Raw genomic sequence first — 13,198 nt, 5'->3', positions numbered from 1 at the left:
ATTTCAGTAATTCAGTATTGTTTTCTTACATTGAGATTTTTATATTTGTTGAATCCATTGGTTTAAACCACTAGCAAATACCAATTAATTTGTAAGATAGTTTTTAGAAGTGCATTTTCTACTCGTCTTCTTCTTCTTTACTCTATGCTGTAGGCATTAAATGCTTTTTAAAAGTAGAAATGGGCAGATGTTCTTTGTGTGTGGTTATTGAGATTTACAAGCCAATGAATCTACATGTATGAGATATGTGTATGAAACATTGTTCTAAAAATAAAGATTGCATTTATAATGGTGCCTTGGTTTTTTATTATATTTCTAGACTTTTGTAAAAGAAACTGTATATTTCCTAATTTTCTAAATCAAATGTTGTTGTTTCTTGGTAGTGTTACTTTTTATTTAATTGTTTTACAGTTTTTTAATGTATTAAATACAAAGAGGATTATGTAAAAAGTTAATTACAAAACAATTAGTGACACCAAGGTGAATAAAAATTTCGGTTGAGTTCACATAGTTACATAGTTACATAGTTAAATTGGGTTGAAAAAAGACAAAGTCCATCAAGTTCAACCCCTCCAAATGAAAACCCAGCATCTATACACACACCCCTCCCTACTTTTAATTAAATTCTATATACCTATACTAATTATAGAGCTTAGTATCACAATAGCCTTTGATATTATGTCTGTCCAAAAAATCATCCAAGCCATTCTTAAAGGCATTAACAGAATCAGCCATCACAACATCACCCGGCAGTGCATTCCACAACCTCACTGTCCTACGTTGCTTCAAATGAAAGTTCTTTTCTTCTAGTCTAAAGGGGTGGCCTCTGGTACGGTGATCCACTTTATGGGTAAAAAGGTCCCCTGCCATTTGTCTATAATGTCCTCTAATGTACTTGTAAAGTGTAATCATGTCCCCTCGCAAGCGCCTTTTTTCCAGAGAAAACAACCCCAACCTTGACAGTCTACCCTCATAATTTAAGTCTTCCGTCCCTCTAACCAATTTAGTTGCACGTCTCTGCACTCTCTCCAACTCATTTATATCCCTCTTAAGGACTGGAGTCCAAAACTGCACTGCATACTCCAGATGAGGCCTCACCAGGGACCTATAAAGAGGCATAATTATGTTTTCATCCCTTGAGTTAATGCCCTTTTTTACGCAAGACAGAACTTTATTTGCTTTAGTAGCCACAGAATGACACTGCCCAGAATTAGACAACGTGTTATCTACAAAGACCCCTACATCCTTCTCATTTAAGGAAACTCCCAACACACTGCCATTTAGTATATAACTTGCATTTATATTATTTTTGCCAAAGTGCATAACCTTGCATTTATCAACATTGAACCTCATTTTCCAGTTTGCTGCCCAGTTTTACAGTTTAGACAAATCACTCTGCAAAGTGGCAGCATCCTGCATGGAACCTATAGTTCTGCACAATTTAGTATCATCAATTTAGTATCATCATCCCCTCTGAGGATAGTAATAGTAGTTCATCAAGTTTTATTAAACAAGGGAAACAAGTTTTATTGCCTCCTTTACATTAAATAAATTTTAAAAAAAAACTAAAATCACTCGCAGGCCAGACATAATAAATTCATAAAAACAATTAATAATATGCAGGATCACTAAAAAACAATATTTCAGGAAATAAAATTAATCACTTTCACTTAAGACACTTTCATTCGTTTAAAAGGCAAAATTGGGTGAGAAAACCACTTATATGGTTGTCTCTCACGCTAGCAGTTTGCACACATGCTGCTCAATATACTCTGTGCAGAGTAATCAGTCACTCCAGTGAACACAGGACCGTTAGGTACTTTAATTGGACGGGTGTTCTTCACATGGGGTGTCGCCCTCCACCCTCCCTAAATGTTATCTATAAAGGCTGGAGTGAACAGATGTCTAATAAAACAGCCAGAATCCAACTTCCTGCTTTTCAGCTCTATAACTCTGAGTTAGTCAGCGACTTGAAGGGGGGCCACATGGTACATTTCTGTTCAGTACAATTGATCCTCAACATTCAGCTCAGATTCAAAAGCAACAGATATGACCCATGTGGCCCCCCCCCCTCAAGTCTCTGATTGGTTACTGCCTGGTAGCCAGGGTAACCAGTCAGTGTAAACCAAGAGAGCTGAAAAGCAGGAAATAGTGATCTCACTGACATGTTATACATCAAATCACTCCAGCCTTTATACATTACATTTTTGCCTAACTAACTATATTAGAAACATTTTCTATTTTGCACAGCCTATCTATTTACCCAGTTTTTATTTTTATACTGAACAATTCCTTTAATGAAGTCGTTTGCACATGGATAGGAAACCGGCTACAGGATCGGGTACAGAGGGTGGTTGTTAATGGTACATTCTCTACTTGGAGTAAGGTTCTTAGTGGGGTCCCTCAGGGCTCGGTATTGGGTCCACTTTTATTTAACTTGTTCTTTAATGACTTAGGGGAGGGTGTTGTAAGTAATGTATCAGTTTTTGCAGATGAAACAAAACTATCCAGCCCAATTAATTCCATCCAGGATGTGGCATCCTTGCAACACGATCTTGACATACTGGCAATCTGGGCAGCTAAGTGGCAAATGAGATTCAATGTTGATAAATGTAAAGTCATGCACCTGGGATGTAAAAATATCCAAGCCACTTATACCCTTAATGGTACTGCACTAGGCAAATCCATTATGGAAAAGGACCTTGTGGTCCTTGTAGATAATAAACTTGGCTGTAGCAAGCAATGCCAGTCAGCAGCATCAAGGGCAAATAAGGTCTTGAGCTGTATTAAAAGGGGCATAGAGTCACGGGAGGAGGGGGTCATTCTTCCACTGTATAGAGCAATTGTAAGGCCCCATCTAGAATATGCTGTACAGTTTTGGTCTTCATCACTCAAACAGGACATTATTGTATTAGAGGGGGTACAGAGAAGGGCAACTAAGCTGGTGAAAGGTATGAAAAATCTTAGCTATGAGGAAAGACTGGCCAAAATGTTCATGCTGTAGAAGAGGCGCTTAAGGGGTGATGTGATAACTATGTATAAATATATAAGGGGATCATATAATAATCTCTCTAATGCTTTATTTACCAGTAGGTCTTTCCAGCTGACACAAGGTCACCCATTCCGATTAGAAGTAAAGATGTTCCGCCTAAATATTCGGAAGGGGTTTTTTTACAGTGAGAGCTGTGAAGATATGGAATTCTCTAACTGAATCAGTTGTACAGGCTGATAGCTTTAAGAAGGGGTTGGATGGCTTTTTAGCAAGTGAGGGAATACAGGGTTATGGAAGGCAGCTCATAGTACATGTTGATCCAGGGACTAGTCTGATTGCCATTTTGGAGTCAGGAGTACTATGTATTACGGCCAGTGATTTTAGATTTATTTAATTTATTGTTTGTAAAGGGGGCAATCTAATTTTAACTTGATGAACTTGTAATTGGTTTTCCCATTCACCATTTTTTTAGTTATGTAATAAGTTGTGAAGTTTTCATCACCTATAGCAACAAATTTGAAGTTTTGGTTTGCTGTCACTTTAAAAGCAAACATTTCTTATAACTTTATTTTTTATATTTTTCGTATTTTTCTTGTATTTTTTTAATGGAATGTTTTTCCATTACTAAATTGTAAACCATTTTCGTACCACATATAATCTCAGGATAACTTCTGCAGCACTTGTCACTGTAAATTACTAGTTTTATCATAATTTGCTATATTTCACAGTTAAAGGGGTGGTTCACCTTTAAGTTAACTTTCAGTATGTTATAGAATGGCCAATTCTAAGCAACTTTTCAGTTGGTCTTCATTATTTATTTTTTACAGTTATTTCATTGTTTGTCTTCTTTTTCTGACTCTTTGCAGCTTTCAAATGAGGATCACTGGCCCAATCTAAAAAAACAAATGCTCTGTAAGGCTACACATTTAGGGGCAGATTTATCAAGGGTCAAATTTAGAGTTCATGGGGGTTTTTTAAACTCACACAAACTCCCATGAACTCAAAATTCAACCAAAATTAGACCAACTGCAATTTATTAAAAAAATTGAATTTCAAAGTATTGTAATGCTCAATGTACAATTCTAATCACTAGATGCTCAAAGAATCTGTAGACCTACTCCAGTTTGTTTTTGACCCTCATTTACAATTGTATTGGCATGTTGCATTTTGTTTGTGAACATAAATCTGCTTGGTGCAAACAATAAAGACATTTTAAAAAAAAAAATTAATTTTTCAAACTCTGGTGAATGGGATCAACCCGCAAACGCGAATCGAATCTGAATCAAATTTGATTCAAGTTTTTTCTCAGAAAAAAAACTTGTTTTTCGGAAAACTGCAAACAACGCCAAATTGATCCTAGGATGTCACCCATAGGCTAAAACAGCAATTGGCAGGTTTAAGGTGGCGAATAGTCAAATTCGAATTCTTAAAGGGCCAGTACATGATAAATTTCAAAAATCTAAGATTGCTGACATTGCAAACTAGAGAGTTGCTTAATAAAAAGCTCAATAACTCAAAAACCATGAATAATAAAAAATTAAAACCAACTGCAAACTGTCTCAGAATATTACTCTCTACATCATACTAAAAGTTAACTCAAATGTAAACAACTCATTGAAGGTTCTTGTATAAGGGTTGACAAGTAAGAGTTAATATTAACTTTAAGACTGGTATTCGTGTCTACTATATGCAACTATGCACTTATAACTCTTTTAAAGGGGTAGTTCACCATTAAATGAATATTTGTTGATAGATTCTGAGCACTTTTGCAACTATTTTGTTTTCTAAATTACTAGCATTTCTATTCTGCTTAAAAACAAAAAAATTATATGACCAAAATACCCTGGTATTGGAAGAGGAGAGAGCAGGAATGCTTGCACTGTACCTCAGATTTTTAATCTGTCATAAAATGCAGAGTGCTGCTGTCTCCTGACCTAGACAAAAGTGCTCAGTGAATGAGCACCAGGGGGCATGGTTTTGCTGTAGCAGCTGTGTCCAGGGTATTTGTAAATTACCCCATTGACTCCCCCTATTGAGGCTCAATACTAAAATTGTAATTATAAGAATGTGTATCTGAAAATTATATCCATTTTTAAAGTGAAATCCCCAAAAACATTTTGGAACACAATATTTTGTCATTTTAAACAACCAGTTACACACACAGTTACAGCTGCTAAATGCATCCTAAATAACTTCTTTTTCTTCTGTCCTGGATGTGAAAAATGTTGTTTTACACATGCATAATATCTGTTTGATAAAATAATAAGCAACAAAGCATTTTCTCATTTTACAGATTTTGTTTTTATTTTCAATCACATACATATAATTTTTTATTTCATACACAGTCATTTTAAAATATCGCGTGCCTTTTGATTTGTTTTGTGTCTGCATTTTTTATTATAAAAGAAAAATGAGAGTTTTGAGTGTTGCAAGTTGGTATCTGAGATGTAATTTATTTCTACATTAAAAATGTCTTAATGGGGGAGTAAAGAAAACCTGTCTAGGTACAAAGCATTGTTTTAGAGCAACCTTCACAAGTCTCATTCTCACAAAATGATCAAAAATCTAAATCAAACAAGGACCATCTGCTATCAAAATAACATATTACATTTTATATTTTCTGGAAGCCTAACATCGCCCATGCCATCCCTTTCTCCACTACGTTTCACTCCACAAACATATGAGTAGTTATGTGATTTCAGAAATTGTCGGGAGATATACATTTTTTCAAATCTAAATCATATAGGTACATCAATGGCACAAGTAAGGTTCAAAAAATTGCCTTTTACTGCAATATTCAAGCCGACTTTTGTGTAAAAAAAAATCCTAAAAAGCCTATTTTTAATTTTTTTCAAACTGCAGCAATTTGCAAGCTGAGGCACATCATTTGATGAGAAATGCCATATCAAATGCTATATAAAGAACTGAACAAAATCTATCTGTAACTTCCTAATTTATTGCCCATGAATACCTTTCACTGATCTAACAGTATATATGCTGTGCCTTTCTAGCTTTCATTTGTATTTTGCCGGACTAAGGGGCCTTGGTGCTCCGAAAGCTTGCAACGTATTTTTTTATTGTTAGCCAATATAGGTATCTATAATACAATACTTTTTGTATTTGTTTGTTTTTTTATTTGTTATATAAAGGACTGCAACCCTCAGATTTTAAAATGGTTTAAAGTACATTCTATAGCATAAGCAGAAAACTTCTCTGGCTTACCTGTAGTGCTTCCATGGTGTTCCATAGTAGACAAAAAAAGAAAAACATGCTGGCAAAGCACATGGCAAATAAAAAGAGCACTGTAGGGAGACACATTTTCTTAAATAGCTGCAAAAATTCTGTTCATTACATTTAGAAAGTTGCACTTCCAACTTTATCCTCCTTTCTCCTGGTAATATTTTTAAATAAACAATGTATTAATCTGTAAAATTACAAAAGCAATTCACACTTCATTTTGAGCTTTGTTTAGGTGGATTTTACTTCTGTAGACTGCTGATTAGTGGACAAACACATGGCCCAATATTTATTAAGTGTATGGTTCTAACAGTAGAGAAAGGGCAGAGACATTTTGGTCCAGTTTCTTTTAAAGCGAACTGTAATAGACACATTCTGTACTTGATTAACTAAAGTAATAATTAGTAATAAAAGTAATACAACTAATGATGCATGGTTCACACATGAAGAAATTCAAAAGAGACTTGAACATGTTAAGATTAACAAAGGTCCAGGGCCAGATGGTATTCATCCCAGGGTAATTAGCGAGCTTAGCTCTGTGATTGCCAAACCTCTTTACTTAATTTTTCAGGATTCCTTGAGATCTGGCATAGTGCCGAGAGACTGGCGAATTGCTAATGTGGTGCCTCTATTCAAAAAAGGATCCCGTTCTCAGCCTCAAAACTATAGGCCAGTTAGTCTGACGTCAGTATTAGGAAAGCTTTTTGAAGGGTTAATAAAGGATAAGATACTGGACTTCATAGCAAATCATAATACTATGAATTTGTGCCAGCATGGTTTTATGCGTAATAGATCTTGCCAGACTAACTTAATTTCTTTTTACGAGAATGTAGAGACCTCGATTCTGGGATGGCAGTGGATGTGATTTACTTAGACTTTGCTAAAGCATTTGATACAGTGCCACACAAAAGGTTACTGGTTAAATTAAGGAATGTTGGCCTGGAACATAGTATTTGTACCTGGATAGAGAACTGGCTAAAAGATAGACTACAAAGAGTGGTGGTAAATGGAACATTTTCTAATGTGTTGTTAGTGGAGTACCGCAGGGCTCTGTACTAGGTCCCTTGCTTTTCAACTTGTTTATTAATGACCTGGAGGTGGGCATTGAAAGTACTTTCTATTTTTGCAGATGATACTAAATTGTGCAGAACTATAGGTTCCATGCAGGATGCTGCCACTTTGCAAAGTGATCTGTCTAAACTGAAAAATGAGGTTCAACGTTGATAAATGCAAGGTTATGCACTTTGGCAAAAATAATATAAATGCAAGTTATACACTAAATGGCAATGTGTTGGGAGTTTCCTTAAATGAAAAGGATCTAGGGGTCTTTGTAGATAACACGTTGTCTAATTCTGGGCAGTGTCATTCTGTGACTACTAAAGCAAATAAAGTTCTGTCTTGCATAAAAAAGGGCATTAACTCAAGGGATGAAAACATAATTATGCCTCTTTATAGGTCCCTGGTAAGGCCTCATCTGGAGTATGCAGTTCAGTTTTGGACTCCAGTCCTTAAGAGGGATATAAATGAGCTGGAGAGAGTGCAGAGACGTGCAACTAAATTGGTTAGAGGGACGGAAGACTTAAATTATGAGGGTAGACTGTCAAGGTTGGGGTTGTTTTCTCTGGAAAAAAGGCGCTTGCGAGGGGACATGATTACCCTTTACAAGTACATTAGAGGACATTATAGACAAATGGCAGGGGACCTTTTTGCCCATAAAGTGGATCACCGTACCAGAGGCCACCCCTTTAGACTAGAAGAAAAGAACTTTCATTTGAAGCAACGTAGAGGGTTCTTCACAGTCAGGACAGTGAGGTTGTGGAATGCACTGCCGGGTGATGTGATGGCTGATTCAGTTAATGCTTTTAAGAATGGCTTGAATGATTTTTTGGACAGACATAATATCAAAGGCTATTGTGATACTAAACTCTATAGTTAGTATAGGTATGGGTATATAGAATTTTAATTAAAAGTAGGGAGGGGTGTGTGTATGGATGCTGGGTTTTCATTTGGAGGGGTTGAACTTGATGGACTTTGTCTTTTTTCAACCCAATTTAACTATGTAACTATGTAACTATGTAAAGAACTAAGATTACACTGGTATACAAGTCCAACTTAAAAATTATGTTCACATTTTTAGGCCTTTAAATTCTACTGGGGTCAAGATGAAGGTAATTGGAAAGCCAAAAGAGATGAAATTATACGTGACCCATAAAACCAACTGCTTTGTGCAACTATTTTTTTTCTTAATATAGTAACTTTACCCCCAGAATGTTTTTTTGTGGCTTTAATCCCATTGCCAATATTTTTTATCCTCACTAATTAGTCCTAAAATTAATATCTGCTAGTGGAGGAGTAATTTACATAAAATAAACAGAGTTTTTTAAAATACATGATTTTACTGCATGAAACTTGTTTGAAAAATTATAAAATCTGAGTGAAGCACACATGTAAATGAAAGGACAGGAAAGGGCCCTCCCTCAGCCATCTAAATTATATCAGATGAAATAAACAGTCATCAGTTGATTCTTTTATATATGTTACATGATCTTTAAAGATGCAGTATGAAAATGATATGCACCAGGATATTGGAAACAAGATGAATGGCATAGATTGATTGATGGTGTCCTCTTCAAGATAGAGAACAAAGGGAGACAGCATATAAGATAACATTGCTTTGAGGTGTCAATATATAATTTATGTTTTTCTAAAAAGAATTATGCTTACAATTTCTGTTTACGTTTACAGAACTCATTAAAGCTTAAATCTTAAAGTAAATAGTAAATATATATTAATAAAAATACCAGGAACAATTTTTATCCTTACATGCTTACTGGAAATGTATGATAAAAAAAGAACACTAGGACCCTGAAAAATCCTTTCCAAACAGTTTAACAAAAAGATGTACCAAATGGAATAGAAATGCATTTTTCTTCCCTTCATTTATATTTCCTATGCTCAATACCAATGATTACATTTTAGTCCTGGCTGGGTCTCCCATTAAAGTTCTTACTTCTTCCCTGCTCTCTAATTGGCACTTAGAATGCTAAAAGGACTGATTGGTATGTAGAATGCAAAAAGTCCTGTTTTTGCATTTCAGTACATATAACTGCTCTCAGTGTTTTATATATGCTATGCATAGGAGACAGAAGAAACATTTCCCAATAGCATTGAATACAGATAAATAATTTAAGATTAAGACCTTCACAAAGATAATGCTGGCCCAAAAGATTTTATGCTATATTCCATTCAAAGGGATAAAGTAGTTTTGGGATGTAAAGCCAATGTCAGGGTTAGCATTTTCTCACCATTAGATACCACCTTGTCTAATGGTCCCATTAATTTCAAATGACATCCTCCAGTCACTGCACACACAATGCACACCAGCATTTTATGGCTGAAATCCATACTGTGTGCAAAGTACAGGAGGTATCAGGCAGTTTTGCATTTCAACTGCTTCTATTTTTTCCACTGGTGGAGAACATATGAGTTATCCTAAAATACATATATGATGTTTCTGTTATGATAGTTATTTATGAAGCAAGCATGTAATGGTGAAAAAACAATGTTGCTGCAGGTTTTCTGCCATAATAAGAATTAAAGTTACTTGTGATTAAAATGTACATATTTTCTTGCTTCCATAATAGGATTGTGGGTCAACTTAAAATAAGCTGAAGTTACCCAAAAGTGAATATATTTACTATATGCTCATGGCATTGTATGATTCTAAGTCACAATGCAACATGTTATTTATTGTACCTTCTATTGTAAGCTCTAAATTTATCATCAAGCAGAATTACAGATATTCTATACTACAGATATTCTAAGTACAACATTTATATACATAGTTTCCTTTATGCTCATTTATTTTTCAGAGATGGAATATATACTGACCAGAAGTCCCAACATCTGTTTATAATACAGAGGGGGGAAAAGGAGTGTGGAAGCTTTCCATAAAACTTTCTAGTTGGCCCAGCCATTCATTTACATACAATTTGCACCAGTTTACATGACATATATGGCCCAATTTATTCTCTGGTTAGTGGTTCAAACCCAAATACAACATTACGATTCATTAGTCTTCCTAATTTTCAGTTTTGAGAAACCATTAGCAGAGCAATCACATCAGCCCCTTGGCAGCCCTTTTACATGGACTGATTGTCAGTACGTCTAGGTTAAAAAAAATAAATGACTGGTACCCCCATGTAAGACCAGGCTAACATTTAAATTATAGATTCAACGCATCTATTTTATGAAAATGATTGATAAAATTAAAAAGTAGGTAGATTGTTTATATTGATACCATGGATATCTTCAGTTACCAAAAAATATCATGACTAGGATTAATTAAAATGCATGTATGATAAATCTCTAATATTTTTAAATCCATCTGGGAAATTTACTGGTCAACTAATTAGAATGCTATAAGGAGATAATTATAAAAACTGGTGCTTTGGCTGCTCAGTTGGCAAATATATAATTGTCAACAGGATACTGTTAGCTTCTGATATGATAGTGTATCTGCCCAGTATAGAGTTTACAATCCTAATACAGGTATGTGACCTGTTATCAAGAATGCTTGTTTTTCAGATAAGGTGTTGGATTTCCATACTTTAAAGGATTTACCAAGGGTAGAATTTCAAGGTAATGGGAGTTTTAAACTCCCATCAACTTGAAATTCAAATAAAAAAGACCAATCAAAATTCTTAAAAAATCGAAGTTTTTAACTTCGGGTGAATAGGCTGTTTTCGTTTTACGGCATTACTGCACGAAGTATTTGCCTCAAAAAACTTATATTTTTTTGGGGCAAATGACTCCAAATAGATTCTAGGAGGTCCCACATAGGCTAAAACAGCAATTCAGCAGGTTTTTTAATGGTTAGGATTAATGGTTAGTTGGAATCAAGTACAAGGTACTGTGTTATTATTACAGGGGGAAATCAATTATCAATTATTTTTATTAAAATATAATCTATGGAAGATGACCAACTCATAATTCTGACCTTTTTGGATAACGAATCCCATACCTGAATAGTATAAATCTGCAATTAATTATCGATACCAATCTCATTATTATGTGAATAAGTGTTTTGATTTACCTATGGTAGAAACAGATGAGGTCTATTTTTAGTTTTAAGATGTAGTTTATTCTTGACATCTGCATGTGTAATTAAGGCTATTTAATTCCTAAAAAATATAACTTAAATTCATAAAAGGCATTACAAAATCACAGAGGTAGCAAAGATGATAATGTTTGCTGCATTAAGGAATAATCACAGAGGTAGCAAAGATGATAATGTTTGCTGCATTAAGGAGGTACATTAATTTAGGACAGATTTGGAAATATAATAAATGCCCCAAAAAGAACAATTAACTTGTCTACTTGTGTAGGATCAGGAAGTGGCAGCTGGTATAGTTTTGGTTCTACAGTTGGTTTTGTATGGTGCATTAATTGTATATGTATTGTATTCTGACATTTAGTGGCTTGCCAGATGTATTTAAAGAGGTTCTGAAGGCAATTTTATATTTGTTTTCTTAATGGCATATGCACCTATTTTGCAATATAAATATATTAGAAATTCAGAATTGTTTATTAATATAAAGTGTCTGTATTTCACAATACTTAAAAGTTCCTTTACTTCCTATCCACAAGCATCCACAGTAAACTTAGACAGCTTTTAACTGTGAGTTTCTCCTGTTTGTCCTAACCATGTGTATCTTCAACTTGTAATAATTCCCCTGATAATGTTAATGTAGGAATGTACATTTACCATGCATAATGTGTGGACAAGCCTGCATTAATAATATTAGGGAAATTTTCTGAGACAAGCAGAAGAACACACTGCAAGCGTCCATCAAACTTTAATAGGGATTCATGCATCCTGGAAGTAAAGTGATTTTTTAAGTATTATATTGTGAGTTAGAGATGCTTTAAATAAACTAGAGAATTTTTAATGCATGTATATTACAAAATAAGTGCATATGCCATATAGAACCCTTTTACCAAGCTTGAGATATCAATACTTTTGTAATTATACTAAATGTGAAAAGTTGCATTGTTACACCCATCTGTATACAGTATGTGTTTTTATAGATTAGATGAGCTACAAAACCATTTAGATTTAAAGTTTTCCTATCATAGTTATCTAGCACTGGCACAATTAATTACAATACTGAACTTTTTTTTATTTATTTGGCACTGCAGGTCCCATTAAATAGAACTGACAAAATATACAAAAACTACTTTCACTTCGGTGATGCCTTCATGAACTATACTACTTTTTTGTCAAATTAACAGTGTAGGTACATGGCTTTTACTCAGTATTATTGCTAAAATCATGTTAGCAACAACCCATCATAGTCTACTATTCATTTGCTTCCTTTCCATTGCTATTGCTATAATCTATAATGCTGTGACACAATTAGTGAATGTGAGATATATGATAATCATATACATGTAGATTGTTAATCAACAACAAGCAATATGTGCATGAGTTGGCTGAAGCTTGCCTAATTGCACATGCATTTTTTAATTACATTAGAAAATTATAATTAAGGGACGCTGATATGTGAACTACTACTGTAGCACTATTGCATTGCTCTTTGAATGTTGCCTATAAATTTTATCATCAATTATTTTCTGTGACTTAGCATCTTTTTTTGTTTCAGACCAGTTGGTACCCGAAGAAGAAAGTGGTTTATCAAAGGGAATACTAGGAAATAGTCATCCATCTGAATCGATCTTGAGAGGGAAATGAGCTGTGAGAGCAATAATGAGAATAAGAAATTAAAGGTTTCTGTTTTCCTGGAAACATTTTACAGTTTAAATAGAGTTCAGCAAATTTTCAACTCTCCCACAAGCACTCAACCAACCCAGTAGTACACATTTATATTAATTGCAAATTAGCAATTCAGCATGTAGACTTTTAACTTTAATTTTAGAGGGGAAGATCGGCAACCCTAATGTATGGTT

The sequence above is a fragment of the Xenopus laevis genome, chromosome 1L, assembly GCF_017654675.1.
Source record: "Xenopus laevis strain J_2021 chromosome 1L, Xenopus_laevis_v10.1, whole genome shotgun sequence".
NCBI lineage: Eukaryota > Metazoa > Chordata > Amphibia > Anura > Pipidae > Xenopus > Xenopus laevis.
This window is presented reverse-complemented; position numbering follows the sequence as displayed.